The 15,413-nt window shown below is 39.8% G+C and overlaps 1 protein-coding gene, 1 long non-coding RNA gene and 1 other non-coding gene across 4 annotated transcripts in view; 1 reads left to right on the top strand and 2 right to left on the bottom strand.

Moving 5' to 3' along the window:
- The window catches only part of LOC145437845 (adhesion G-protein coupled receptor G7-like), a 449,423-nt gene that overhangs the window by 244,239 nt on the left and 189,771 nt on the right, over window positions 1-15,413 (bottom strand). The window lies entirely within an intron of this gene.
- Window positions 89-160, bottom strand: Trnaa-ugc (transfer RNA alanine (anticodon UGC)). The gene has a single exon. It is a non-coding gene; the product is annotated as a tRNA-Ala (tRNA).
- LOC145436832 (uncharacterized) lies at window positions 9,179-10,203 on the top strand. Its single transcript, XR_013914428.1, has 2 exons — window positions 9,179-9,448; window positions 9,517-10,203. It is a non-coding gene; the product is annotated as an uncharacterized LOC145436832 (long non-coding RNA).

The following is a 15,413-nucleotide window of genomic DNA, read 5'->3' as shown; positions in this document are numbered from 1 at the left end:
GTCTTTTCAAAGCACACATTCTGAGTGACAATCAAAATTGAAATGATTGCACCACCGTTGCGTCAATAGCACTTCAACGTAAAAAGGGTGGAGAATACGGGAATTGAACCCGTGACCTTCTGCTTGCAAGACAGCTGCTCTACCGCTGAGCTAAATCCCCAGACGATAGCGACGGCTTAAATGTTAGTTTTGAGCAGTAGCGTTAGCAAATTTATGAGATAGTTCTACTGTAGCCGTTGACTTGAAAACAACTCGATGTTCTTCTTTCGTTACTTCAGTATCATATATCTTCATTGTTTTTCTTTCGTCTTGATCACATGCTATCAGCTCTGTATAATTACATCCTTCACATTCTACTATAGCGAAAGGATACGATATTTCCATTACATCCACCCCAACCATCTTCATACATTTCGAATATACTATCCAAGATACAGCCTTGGATCCAATAAACTTACAATCGTTTATTCGCACGGAGCCCATGATGTAAATATAACAAATAGTAACTGCGATTGAGCTTTTATAAGTGATACCACGTGACAAAATGCTTCCATCCGCCATTTTGTTCTATCCACTTTCGTTTCCTAGTAGCAATGTAATTCCCGACTGTTTGTATGATAGCATCTATATCCCTGCCGTTATGCGCAGCCTCGTTATTGCGAGCAAGAATGCCGCCAAGCACATAAAGAGACACAATCCGGCCCCAATTCTCTTGACTATCTTTGAATATTTCATCGGCTATCATGAGGAACATTCGCTCAATGGGTGAATGTTCTTTATATTTCTCATTGACTTCACTATAACGAAGGCGCTTGGAGACTGCGTTTAGGATAGTTCGATATCGCTCAAATATTTCATTAACAACTCGTCGTAAGGTTTTCTCCACCTGTGTATTTGCTTTAACGCTTGAGCCGTCGATTTCGTACATGATAAAATTTCTAGCTAAGGAATGTGCCGTGGATATAATTTCATCCTTTTCTTCAGTGAGCGTAGGTGATACTCGCAATAATTCCATGGTTTTGAAGATAACAGTGAGCATCAACTACGCTTGCGACGTAATCATAGGTAATGGTGCAATACGCAATCATAGGTAATCAACTTACGCAATGACGTAATAAATATCTCAGCGTTACTGGACTGGAACTATGCTATCTCTCACACAACCAAAACCTCTCTCGTATTGGAACCACACCCACATTGTTCTGTGTTCTGATTGGCTAACAGATGTCACGTGATCAAATACTCGACGCTGATTGGGGCGCGTATAAACCCCGTGTATAATACTACTAACCGAAGTAATAATATCTAAAAATTATTTTAGTACTGTTTTGGTGCTTATAACAACGTAAGCTAATCATTTTCATCAACAACATGAGATAATTGCTACTTTCACAATGATTAGATATTCACAATATTAGCCAATTTTTATATTATTACTTTGTGAGATTTTTTCACAATATTAACCAATTTTAATAATATTAGTTTGTGAGATTTAATAATTATTTTCAGTAATCATTGCTAGGTGGGGCTACGTAATTGCTCCAAATCGCGAAAAAATAACCATCAATATTTTAAAAATTATTTAAATCATGTCGTGCTTATAAAAACGAAGCATAAACTGTTTACTTTCATCAACAACACAAGATCAATTTCACAAAAATGATAAGATAGTAGCCAATTTTTATATTAGTTTGTGAGATTTCCTAATTATTTTTTTATTAATCATTGAAATCATGAAAATGTTTACAAGTGGGTGGGAATGACGCGATAAATTAGCGCGCGGGCGGGCGGTGCGACGCGACAATTTATTAATAGCGGCGCGGCGGTGTCGGCGGCGAATGATAACGTCATTATTGCCGGCTGAGATAACGTCATTTATCCCTCGTACTACACAATTACATATTGCAGTCCTAAGGCAATCATAATGACGTAATCATGGAGATGCCATATCGTGTTGCTAGTGTCAAAAGTTTCTCGCGCTTGTGGTGTGCTGTCACGGGTATCTCGTTTACTTCCCAGATCAGTTCTAAGAACTCTATACTTTTCCATAATTCATCCTCATCTGTTATATGGTATTATTTTTTGGGGCACAACTTTCAAAACGTACTTGCAAGCCTTATCTGTTCAACAAAATAGAGCTATCCGCTCAATATGCCGTCTAGGGCCACGGGACAGTGTTCAGCAAGCATACAGATCCCTCAACATATTAACAGTTCCTAAAATGTACTCTCTAGAAATTGCAAAGTTGATGCATAGATACCATAATGGCAATATTTCTGATGCATTGCTAGGCCTATTTCTTCTTCAAAAAGACGTCCATACTTATAATACCAGATCTGCTTCTTCTAACAACTATTTTATTCCACGTGTGTCTTCAATGGCTCAAAGATCTATTGTCTTTTTAGGACCAAAACTATGGGGTGAGATTCCAACTGAATTGAAAAATATGTCTTTTAACGAATTTAAATATCATTATAAAAAGCAGCTCTTACAATCATAACCTTATGGCTACTGTTTAGTTCAGGGGTTCTCAAAGGGTGGGCCATGGCTCACTGGTGGGCCACAGAGCATTTTGAGGTGGGCCACAAGGCTATTTAGAAAATTTTAGAATTATTGCAACTTTAACTTCATTTGTTATCTTAAACGCTAGAAATATATTCATAAACTTTTCATCCGACTTTGATGAGACTTAGTGGCACGTATGGAGTCAGCATGAACAAGTCGAAAACGGGAGGGACAAACCGCGGTGTTTTCCATTGGCCGTGACAACCTACGGCTAACAGCAACTAAAGTAATTTCGAGTATATGATAACTGAAAGGTAATGCTGAAGTAACCAAGTATTCCGGCAGGGTCATATGTCGTATGCCGTTGAAAGGGGATGTAATAAACTCGGAATGAAGTGTAATTGATGTATAGATTTACTGTACTTTGGCAGGTTGTATTTTTGTAAGACAAAAAATAACCATAATTGAAAATTATTAGCAACTTCTGGTGAAGGTAAACTGCACCACCGCAACGAATCGTAATGGATTGAGGATTTAGCGGAGCGCATTAATCTTTGGAGTCGTTTAAAATATCCGGCCTGGAAATCATTGAACATAATGTAAGAGTCGCGTGAATTGATTGTATCATTGGATTGAATATTCTGACATTGCAACTTCAGTTGGTTTGGTACAAGATATACAATGTACATTGTACAGCATACATATTGGAGGACCTGATCATTGTGTTTCGCGACGCGAATGGAGCAGCGGACGATCATAATATACACAGGAGTTTTAGCCTATGATCTACGAGGGCCATAACTGCCACATCCAGACCCCCAATTGGGGGAGCTCGAAGGGGCCCAACATTATTTCGTGGGTCGTTTGTTGGAGGATATTTATTCAACTCGAAAATTTTCGTCGCGCTACGCGCGATTTCATGTCCCTAGAGGTCTAGATTTAAATATAATCAGTAAATTAAGAGAAAATGCGCATATTTTAGATAAATAGGCATATCGGCACCGTCGACTACCACTCATTGAACAGTATTGTGACTCTAAGATAATAGGTGGGCCACAGCACATTTTCAAACCGGAAAATGGGCCACGGCCAAGAAAGGGCTGAGAACCCCTGGTTTAGTTTCTTCATTCTCATACCATTGAGAGTTTGGTACCGTTTGTATTGTTTACTTGTTATTTTACCAACTGTTTAGTTACTTGTTATTATATAGCTAGATTGACAGCAGTGATATGCCAAATCATTAATTATAGATATACATATATGGGTTATATGTAATTGGTATTGCATGTTGACCTATATATGACTGTCTGTTTAATGTATGAGGTGACCAGCTGACTTGAAGGCCTGAAGGTCGTATCGCTGGCCACCATTTCACAGCATTACTTTCTTACACATGAAAATAAACTTCTGTCTGTCTGTCTGTCTGTCTATTAAATATCTCAGCGTTACTGGACTGGAACTATGCCATCTCTCACACAACCAAAACCTCTCTCGTATTGGAACCACGCCCACATTGTTCTGCGTTCTGATTGGATAAGAGATGTTACGTGATAAAATACTCGACACTGATTGGACCGGGTCAAATTGACCGCTCTTATACTACTGGTAGTTTTAGTGAGCCTACCGCATTAAAACACTGATGTGACGTCTTAATACAGGCAATGCCCTCATTCCTGTCATAAGACATACAATCAGATATATTGATACGAATATTCAAGTCTGACTGAAGCAAGAACAATATCAGCGTATGATCTATCGACAGAAGATTCCCATTCAAACGAATCTTTTTTCAACCATGTTATTTCGCCATTCCCAGAAAAGATTGCGCTATTGAAATGATGTCAGTATTGCTCACGCGTACGAGACCATACTAAAAAAAAATCTTTTTCGTGAGGCGCACGTCATTGCAAATTATTATTTCTTCACGGAGCGTAATATTTACCTTTATGGGCCGCACTTGTACCTCGGTTTCAGACTTCAGCGATTACACTATTTGCCCCTGGCAATGTTCCCTCTAATTTTCCACGAGTCTGCGCGCTTGCGCGGTCCCTTGGAGCACATTGCGCAACGACTAAAAAAAAGTCATCACTTCGAATTTTTGTGCGCAGCTTAGATTTTCTGTGCGCAGAGACCGTTTCAGCACTGCGCATTTGCGCACGTGCGCAGGACTGCACTCTTTTCCAGTACGCAATAAATGCTACCTTCCCCACAGCTTATTCTGCTGACTAGACGGTAGAAACCTGGTGCTGCTGTTCACTACTAAAATGACGTCTGCTGGGATAGCTTGGTACAGCGGAAACTACTGTACCACTCACTGACCTAGCTATCTCACCACTTAGAAGTTAAATCCTGTGGTGTGTATGCCACGGGAGTTCCTTTCATTAATAATGTCATAAAATCTCGACGCAAAAGCATAATTTTAGAATATTATGCAACACAGATAGCAGAGGAAACGATCTAAGTTCTGTATAGTTGCTCAAAATAAGACAAAATAAGGACGCAAGTCGAAAAGAAGGACATTTCTTAGAAATAAGGACAGTTGAGTTTTTTAAGACACGGCGCTTAAGAATAAGGACAAATCTTAGAAATAAGGACGGTATGGCAACCCTAGTTATCGAATCAATCAAAAAATTAAATTGATACCAAAACCCGTGTAAGTAAATGTAAAATATTTCTCGATTATTCCTGCTCATGAAACTGGAATTAATCCTTTCGTTACAGCCAAGGCATGGCTGCTATGATGATGAATTGTTATTTTACCCGCAGTGGATGTAAAGACAGATTAGGGATTTCTAACATTGGCTTGCAATCTGTTGATTAAAAAGAAGCTCCGATGTAGTTCATAACCTGATATGCTACAATAGGGTTACCATATTTTTGTGACACAAATTCCGGACGCTCTGTAGTGCCCACCAGTGGATTTTAAAATGAGGTATGAGCACATTTTCGATCAATATGACGTCACACCACCAAAGCTTTGTCCATCAACTAGAGGTGGTCACGATCCGGTTCAGAAGCATGAGGTTGTGTGTTGTAAGTTGTAAACAATTCCGAAGTAACATTTTTTCAGCTTCCTTCGCACAACGAAACACTTATTGTGGGCCCACCGTAGGGTAGTCGATGCAACTTCTGTGGGCTTACTATTTGCGTCTGGTCGTTAAATGATTTGAATTAAGTATGTCAATATTATTGGTTCTTCGATCTCTTACTATATAATTTTAATCCTCTCTCAGCCAACATGATCAGAGTTGGCGGCAGAGCTGGTGGAGGATGATGACTTCGAAAATGCAAGGAGCGTAATTGCACATCGGGGCATGTCACACCGATAAGATTATTAATCAGCCTATTGCCTGTGCGCACTGCACCACCGAGCTATATAAACTACGCACATCCGGTGGTTTCTAATCTTTTATGGTCGCGACTCCCCTTCCAATTTGCCGTGGCTCAGCTCCAAATTTTATAAGCTTATTACTAGGGCAAGATTCTGCTGCACTAAAAACCTGAGAAAGTCGCTTTTTTTTAATTTTAACAAAAGTTGCAGAAGTTGCATTTATACAATTTTTGGAAATCATGAGGGTATGAGATACTCGAAAGGTTCCAGCAGTTTAAAATTTGCATGGTTACCGCTTGTTCCGTTTCTTCCTTCGCTATTCAATCGATCATGGTTACATTTTTATTTACATAGGGTTCGCACAATTTACCAGTTAGTTCAGGGAGTTTCATGACTAACGGAATAGTGGGTATGCCGCACACCCGAAAAAATTGCTAGGTAAACACGGCATACCCAGTATACCTGCGTCCGGCGCCTATGGTGGGCCGCATTGTCACTTGAAATCCAATAATTTAGTCTTTATTATAGTTTTATGGCATATTTTGCGCAATACTTGATAAAAGTTGCAGAAAAAAGTTGCATGAAAAATATAGACAAAAGTTGCAAAAACTTGCAACATAAAACTACTCCTGACAGATTAAAACACCATACTACATACATAATGAGTATTTACGAAGCTTCCAGAAGCTGTAAAAAAAGTTGCAAAAACTTAACCTACTTATTACTAATTGAAGGTCGGCACATTTTCACAGACCTAATCCCGGCCTATTTCAAAAGCTGATTACGTTTGACATCTTTGCAAACCCCAGAATAACGGCAAACTGCCCCCAGGTTAAGAGCCACTATCTTTGAATAAAGCATCCAAACGGCCTAAACCGACTCCATGAATATACCGTTATCTTGTAATTGCGACTACAATTGGACTTATTTTTGTAAATGAATGCTATTTTCATTCATTTTTGATAACAGTTTTTGCGAGGGTGGTAGTCCCCATATTAAAATCAATATATATGATGCTAAATAGCGCGCAGCGCGAAGAAAAATTTCCTGTAGGTAGCGTAAATCTGCCCAAAATAATTTTGTTCATCTTGATTTACGAGAAAATCATGAGCTTACTTTAAGCCTTCGAAATTCCGGACATTTATGCATATTTTAGAAATTCCTCTCGGACGCAGTTTTAACAGTGAAATTCCCGACATTTCCGGACATATACCAACTCTATGCTACACAATTTACTGAAATCACATAATTACATGGCGGTCGTTCACAAAATTAGGAACTGTTCCTCGCAGAAAACACCTTCTCTAGCCAACCATGTTCGTTTTTCATACATAGGCACCACACCTGGGTAGGCTAGATATGCCGCATTATCTCGTTATTAATTTGTTATACCCAAAATTTCGTGCTCAGCAGAACAGCAATCGCCAATTGTGCGGTTCGAAAAATATTAATGCGCGCTGATCAAATTACATAAATAGTAATCACTAGAGCAAGTTTCGCTACCCAAACATCGTGAAAAGGTTGTACTTAATTTTGACGTAAGTTGCATTTATGTACAAGTTTTTTTTCCGTGATTATGATATGAGATACTCGGGAGGTTTTGCTGTATAGTCCAACAGTTTAATATTTCCCGTTCCTTTATTCGCGAATAATCGATCATGCATACATTTTTTATGTTCTGTAGGTTTGAAACCTATTCATTTCAGCATTCGCTGTCAGCTTCTGCAGAGCTGTCGAGTTTGTTTTTTTGCCATTTCACAGACGGCCTGGCGGGATCACCGCAGGTTGGACATTCCTACTTTAAAATGTAATCGTAACAGATATCCAGGCTATCGCTTCCTTCTCGTAAAATAACGAATGCACTTTTATAAACACGTTGTATTAACTGCTTAAGGGTGGCCAAACTTTTCGCTATTCACGGAATTTCGATCAGTCATATAGCGAGCCTACGGCCTCATTCAAAGACATATAGCTCGCAATGAACAAACTCGACGCCAAATACCCATTTTAAACTGCCCCTGTTCATTGTCCACTTTCGTTAAGCTCCGCACTAATAAATTTATTTATATCGGATTACTACGCACCGAAATCGCGAGTATGAGTAGACTCTTGGACGCGACAATTTTTCATATTCACGAATGAATTTCGTCATTAATATTAGTAGTTTCACGTATTCTTATCAAACATGATCCTTTCTCAGCCCATGTGATCAGATTCCCCGGTTGAGTAAGCCTAGATGGAGGGTGTGTTTTTGAAAATTCAGGCCAGGTTATAAATGAGGTACCTTCGGGTGGGCCAATTGTATTTAGCCACTTTGCATGCTGTTATTTCTTGACCTTCCATCAGGATTGTCTGTATAGTGGAAAGATATTAAAATCGCCCAGACCCTCCAGAAACAAATTTCTTTCGTGGTGACTACACGATTCCAAGTTGGTATTTATAGATCGGGCGCATCATTTTTCTGTGCTTCTGACATCGGTACTGCGGTGCTCAGATTGCAAAGGGCGCTACTATATAAATATCTTAAATATCTGGTTCGTGGTACAGAACTTGAATATAGCTTTCAATACAACATCCATTGTAGCAGTATATTTATTAAACTCGAAGACTTTTACCGAGCACATGCTTCGTCAATCGGTCAGCATCTGAGTGAAAACCTTGCCTGTGCACAGCACTATGATGACAATATGTTCACTGTTATTGCGCGTGGTAGGTCTTTGTTTCATTTAAAAGTGTTGGAGTATACTATTCTTCAGTTGAGCAAACCTATTTTATGGAGACAAAAAGATTTCCTCTATAATCTATAAATTTCTCATTAGTGCATGTTGTTCCGTGCGTGTAACTGTTTATTTACAAATTGTGCTGCTACTATAGTACCGTATGTCCGTATACTTCATAGTTTGTTATTGTTGCCATTGCTACAATGCGAATTTCATGGTCTGTGATTTTGATTGTTGCGTCATACTTTGCCTTTTTGGTTTTGCTTTTAAATCTGTTTAAATCCCTTCAGTGTGCCGATAACTCTTGAAAAGAGGCACCCGAAAAGTCTTCGAGTTTAATAAATATACTGCTACAATGGATGTTGTATTGAAAGCTATAATTGCTTTAAGTGTCCACGGCCGCACAAATTCTCTTCTACGGCTGCAGGTTGGCCACCCTTGCCTAACTATCTTGACAAAACTTAGCCTCGAAATACTATAGACACATTCGGTTTCGTTTGTGGGGGCTTGGAGAAAAGCCAAGTCATACTTCTATTTTGAATTTAATTTGAACACTTATAGCTTGCATGCCAATTGTTGGGTCATATATAACATTGGCATCATATAGCTCTTCGTTGTTCAAATCAGAGAGACTAGTGAAGTCGCGATTTCGGACTTCAAGAGCCATAAACATGACGGTTCAATAAACCTTGTATGACCTTTGTGACGTAACTGTTATATAGTTCACTGCCGTTCAGTTTCGCCCTCGTTGCCTGCTTTGTATCAGTTGCTAATATTTCGACTATCAATTTTATTCAATCGTATTTACGTCGCATTTTTTATAGATCCCAAAATAATTATTATGAATAGTCTGATTCGAAATTTGTAACTGTCCTCAAGGAAACACCGTCAAGTAAATATATATTTATTTATCCGGTACTAAACAATTTGTGTTAATTCGCTGTGTATTAATGCTTTCAGAAAACCGTTTTTCGTCTGTGTAAAATAAAATCCAACGAAGCAGGCAGAAACGCGTCATCTTGGGGTGTTGGATAGAACAGTTATATCTATTGTGTATGCGTGAAGATTCCACCCCTCTTTCGCGGCTACATAAAGTGTTTTGACGATTCCACTCAACAAGTGCACCAATCAACAAAGAAAAACTCAACTGTCATTGTCATGGATTTCAACAACCAAACCAAAGATCCTGATCTGGATATGACGCCGAGATGCGAAGAAGACAACAAAGTCACCAAAACAAAAGACAAAACAAAATCTTCAAGGTCTCATGGTGCCAGATCAAAATCATCAGTTCAAACGAGATCCATGTCAAAGGCTTTAGAGCACAAATACTTGAAAGCAAAAAGTTCAAGCAAATCAAGTTCAAGTCATCGGTCATCAACAGGTACCGGTACTTCTACATCAAGTCATTCAACTAAATCTCGCTATAGTGAAATGAATGTTGAAAATGTCGTAAATTATCACCGGAAACTGCAAGAAATATGCTCTGCACGAGCCAAACAGGATATTGAAGATATTCAGGCTTCATTGAACACTGAAATACAATCAATTCAAAATCAAACTGCTTTGGCCCGAGCCAATCTACAAGAACAAAAAAGGAAGTTAGAAGAAGATCTACGAAAGAAATTGGAGGAAGAAAGGAGGAAGTTGGAGGAAGAAGAACAAGAACTACAAAGACTGCAAAATCAGCAATGTGAAATGATTAATAAACAAAGGATGCATCAAAATGCTGACGAAACAGCTCGCCGTGTAAAACGAGAACATTTGCAAAATACTTGTGAACTAGAACTGGAACTCACTAGACGACGTGTATCAACGCAAAGTCCACCTCAACTGACAGCGGCAGAACTGCAGCCATCTGAGAACAGGAGTCTGGCTCCTCAAACAAGCATTGTTCCAGAACAGCTACAGCAAGCAAGTGCAACTATTCAACCTACGAGCAATGCAATAACTTCAATTGCTGAACCGTCTACAAGTGTTGCTCCAAATGTAACTCCACCGATATCTTCAAATACTTCATACGCAGGTGTGGCTATTCCTTTTAATATCATGTCTCACAGTTCTCGCCAAATGTCTAATGCTATGAATGAGAATGTTTGTGTGCGTGAAAGATCTAACAGTAACTGTGACTGCTCGTTTGAACGCATGCATTGCGCCCAAAAATCAATCGCCTGTAATTGATGCCAAAAATAGACGCCTTATTGTAGCACCTCCCATGATTGATACACAAATAACTACTAATTTACCTAGTCCTTATGCATCTGGTAGCGTACAACCCTTTGTGCCAGCTAATTCAAATCAAGCAGCTACAGCAGGCTGCACAGTTCAATGTCTGATCTCAATGTAAAGCCTAACCAACCGCCTAACTTGATTCAATGTGAGAATCCGTATGTCATTCACCAGGTTAAACCTAGGGATCAAATTGTCTCATTCAAGTTGGAACCAAAATGTTTTAGTGGCGACCCAATTGAATTTGATACATTCAAGGAAATGATAAATGCTACTTTGAATCGTCAACCATGGACGCAAAAGCAGAAGTTGATGCATCTTTTGCAATACACCCGAGGTATTGCCAATACTTTTGTTAAAGCTTGTGAAGATATGGAAAACTGCTTTGATGAAGCTCTTGCGGTTTTGAGAGACAATTTTGGCCAACCGTTCCAAATAAGCGACCGCTACATAAACACTGTTATAAATGGCTCGAAACTTGTAGAAGGTGACAACGATTCTCTGCTGTTTATTCATGCATCGTTAACCACCTGCACCAATAAGTTAACCAAATTTGGAAGAATTCATGATGTTTAACGCTCTATGGTTGAACAAATTGCCGAGAGACTTCCCCCTTCTTGGCAGCCTGGTTGGAGAACCTTAGTGGCGGAGGTCACTTTTGACCTGAAAACCGAACTGACTGTTGAACATGTAAATGACTATGTTCGCCAGAAAATTAGAGAAATTAGAGAAATCACTAGTAAATATACCAACCCTAATCATGAAATATCCAAGAAGCAAGTGACGGGTGTATTCAAAACTGGCAAGCCCAAGGCATCATTCAGTACACAAGTTGTGACTCCAACATTGGAACTTTGTTTCATGTGCAACGAAAAGCATTTCTTGAATCAAAGTACCCAGTTCCGCAAAATGCAGTATCCTGATCGCGTTGAATTCGTCAACACCAAAGGACTCTGCTTCAAGTGTCTAAAGTCGGGACACTTTGGAAAAGCATGCAAACGCATTCAAGCTTGTATAAGGCCTGGTTGCAAAGGCAATCACACAACACTTCTTCACCACCTGACGAAAAGATAAAAGAGGTTGCTAACAAAACCTTGGATTCAGCAAATGGACAAATTGAAGGCCAAGGCAAAATTTCTGATTCAAAAGAAGTTACCTCTTTCTTCAGTGCTTCCTGCCATGACAATGAATATGATGATGATGATGAATGTGTGACTTTGAATGTAGTGTTGGCAAGACTACGGATCGTTGGCACTGACGAGTCAATCGCCACTTTGGCATTAATTGATAATGCGAGCAATTGTTCATTCATATCTGAAGAACTCGTGAAACTACTCGGTCTCGCTGGGCCCGAGCGAAACGTAACTTTCCAAACAATCGAACCATCTAAAAATACCATGAAGTCAACCATTGTTCGTGGTTTAGAGATTTCTGATTACGAAATATCAGAATACGTACCTCTGAAGTCACTGATATCTACAGAGAAAATCGCTCTGGACAACGACCTGCGGCCAACACAAACTGATGTACATCAATTTCGACAATTCGAAGACATTCCAATCCCAGATCTTTCTGGAGACATCGGTCTGCTGATTGGTAAAAACAACCCCAAAATTCATAAGCCTCTGGAAACTATATATGGACCTGAGGATTACTTCGCAGTGAAAAGTGCCATCGGATGGATGTTTACATGCCCAAAACAATCCGAACCTTTTAAACCTCATTCCTATTTCATTCAAACCAATCCAAACCCTTTGTGCAGGATGTGTCACGATGATGTCATTTCCATAGCAAATGACAAAACTGAACTCTCTGTAAATGATAAACTATTTATGGAAAAGGTGTCATCGACAATCCTACTTGACTCGAACGGGCACTACCAAATGGAATTACCATTGAAACATCCGGATTTAACACTGCCCGACAACAAACATCAAGCAAAACAAAGAATCAATTATCTGCAGAAAAGATTCCAAAAGGATCCAAAGTTCTTCGGTGAATACAAAGTTTTCATGTCTGACATGATCACAAATGGATATGCCGAGATGGTTCACAATGATGGGCCAGTTGGTAAAACCTGGTATCTGACCCATCACGGTGTGTATCACCCTGAAAAGAAGACTATTCACGTCGTTTTCGATGCCTCTGCAAAATTCAATAACCTGGCGTTAAACGACCTTCTGTTACAAGGGCCAGACCTAACAAACAACCTTGTTGGTGTTTTATCGCGCTTTCGCAGAAATGAAGTTGCGATCCAAGGTGACATTCGATCAATGTTCCACCAGGTTAAGGTTGATGAATCTGATAGAGACCTGTTACGCTTCCTGTGATGGAAGGATAATGATCCAAACCAACAACTCGAAACGTACCGCATGACTGTATTTTTATTTGGGAGTGTGAGCAGCCCTAGCTGTGACAACTTTGCTCTACGAACTGTCGCTGAAGACAACAAAAATGCCTATGACATTGATGTCATAAATGCGGTTCAAAGGAACTTCTACGTTGATGATTTTCTTGATTCCTGTGAGGATACTCCTGCTGCAATTCGTCGTGTGGAAGATGTCAGCTCTCTGCTAAGCAAAGGTGGATTTGATCTGTCAAAATGGGCAAGCAATTGCAGAGAAGTACTGGCAGCAATACCGGAATCAAACAGAGCTAAAAACCTGGAAAATATTGACTTGTTAACTGATGAGCTACCGATGGAGAAGACATTGGGGCTTGCGTGGAATATAGAAGATGATTCGTGGTGCTTCCGCGTCAAAGAAAAACACAAACCTTGTACCAGAAGAGGAATTCTGAGTATCGTGAACTCAATTTTTGATCCGCTGGGAATGGCGCAAACTATAGTGCAACCAATGAAGGTGTTGATGCAGCACTTATGCAAAAATAGCTACAATTGGGATGACCCGTTGCCTGAAGAAGCCAGAAAGATTTGGTGCAACTGGTTATCTCAACTACAGATGCTTGAAAACTTTACGATTCCAAGATGTTTCAAACCGTCAAAGTTTGGACAGGTGACAAGAATCGAACTTCACCACTTCTCAGATGCCTCTGAGTTGTGCTATGGTGCAGTACCTTATCTGAGATATGTGAATGATGCAGGTGATATTCACTGTTCTTTTGTTTGTGGGAAAACAAGACTCGCCCCCATCAAAGGTTCTACCATTCCGAGAATGGAGTTGTGCGCTGCAACAATATCTGCCAGTAATAACAAATTTCTGCTAAAAGAGCTGGACCTGCCTATTGACGATTCATACTTCTGGACTGATAGCACGACTGTTTTGCGATATCTCACAAACAAAGACAAAGCCTTCAAAACCTTTGTTGCGAACAGAATCAATATGATAAAAGAGTCTTCAGATTATCGGACTGGAGGTATGTACCTTCAAAACAAAACCCTGCTGATATTGCTTCTCGGGGCCAGACTGTTTCTGAATTCTTGACTTGCGACATGTGGAAATTCGGTCCAGAATTCTTGTGGAAAGATTCTTCGGAGTGGCCTCAACAACCAACATTTCTAGAGGAGTTGTCTGGTGATGACCCAGAAATCAAAAAGCCAAACAAATTGTGTTTTCTTACAATTACCACTCCAAATTCGGTTCTTGATGAACTCATCTCCAAGATCTCATGCTGGACTCGACTGAAAAGGGTGCTGGCATGGGTCTTGCGCTTCTGAAATAATCTTCTTGCCAAAGCGAGAAACAAACAACTAAATGCAAAGCTGACAAACAAGGCATTGGCTTTAACCGAAGTTAAAGCTGCCGAAGAAATGCTTATACGTCATGAGCAAACAAAGCACTTCTCTGAAGAAATAGAAAGACTGAAGACTGATGAACAAATCAAAAGATCTAGCCCGATCTACAAATTGCTACCATTTCTGGATAATGGGACCCTCCGGGTTGGAGGCAGAAATCAAAATGCTCCTATTGGTTACGACTCAAAACATCCTATAATCATTCCAAAAAAGAGTCCGATTGCAGAATTGGTAATTCGAGATGCACATGTTTCATGTGGCCACAGTGGCCGGGAATATGTTATCGCCCAAGTCAGAGAAAGATTTTGGATTGTCACGATCAATTCCAAAGTACGATCCGTTCTGAAAAATTGTGTCTCATGTAGGAAACGTCAACGAAAACCAGAATCTCAACAAATGTCTGATCTACCATCTGATAGATTAACTCCGAATGACCCGCCGTTCCACGCAGTTGCGGTTGACTGTTTTGGTCCGTTTTTGGTAAAACGTGGTAGATCTGAGTTAAAACGATATGGCGTTTTGTTCACTTGCCTAACCACTCGCGCTGTTCATATCGAAATTGCGAATAGTTTGGACACTGATTCTTTCATTATGGCACTGCGTCGCTGCATTGCACGCCGTGGCCAAATCAGTTTGATACGGTCAGATAATGGCAGCAACTTCACATCAGGTGAGAAGGAGTTGAGACAAAACATTTTAACTTGGAATCAAACAAAAATACAAGATTTCTTGGTGCAAAAACAAATAACTTGGTTGTTTCATACCCCTTGTGCGTCCAATCATGGTGGTGTATTTGAAAGACAAATTCGAACAGTGCGACAGATTTTGGGTGCTTTGTGTGATGAACAAATGTTGTCTGATGAATCTCTATTAA

This window comes from Botryllus schlosseri, chromosome 4 (genome assembly GCF_051294905.1).
Source record: "Botryllus schlosseri isolate E-star chromosome 4, Bs_hap1, whole genome shotgun sequence".
NCBI classification, from domain to species: domain Eukaryota; kingdom Metazoa; phylum Chordata; class Ascidiacea; order Stolidobranchia; family Styelidae; genus Botryllus; species Botryllus schlosseri.
Note: the sequence above shows the minus strand (reverse complement) of the source record. Positions and strands in the feature narration are given on the sequence as shown.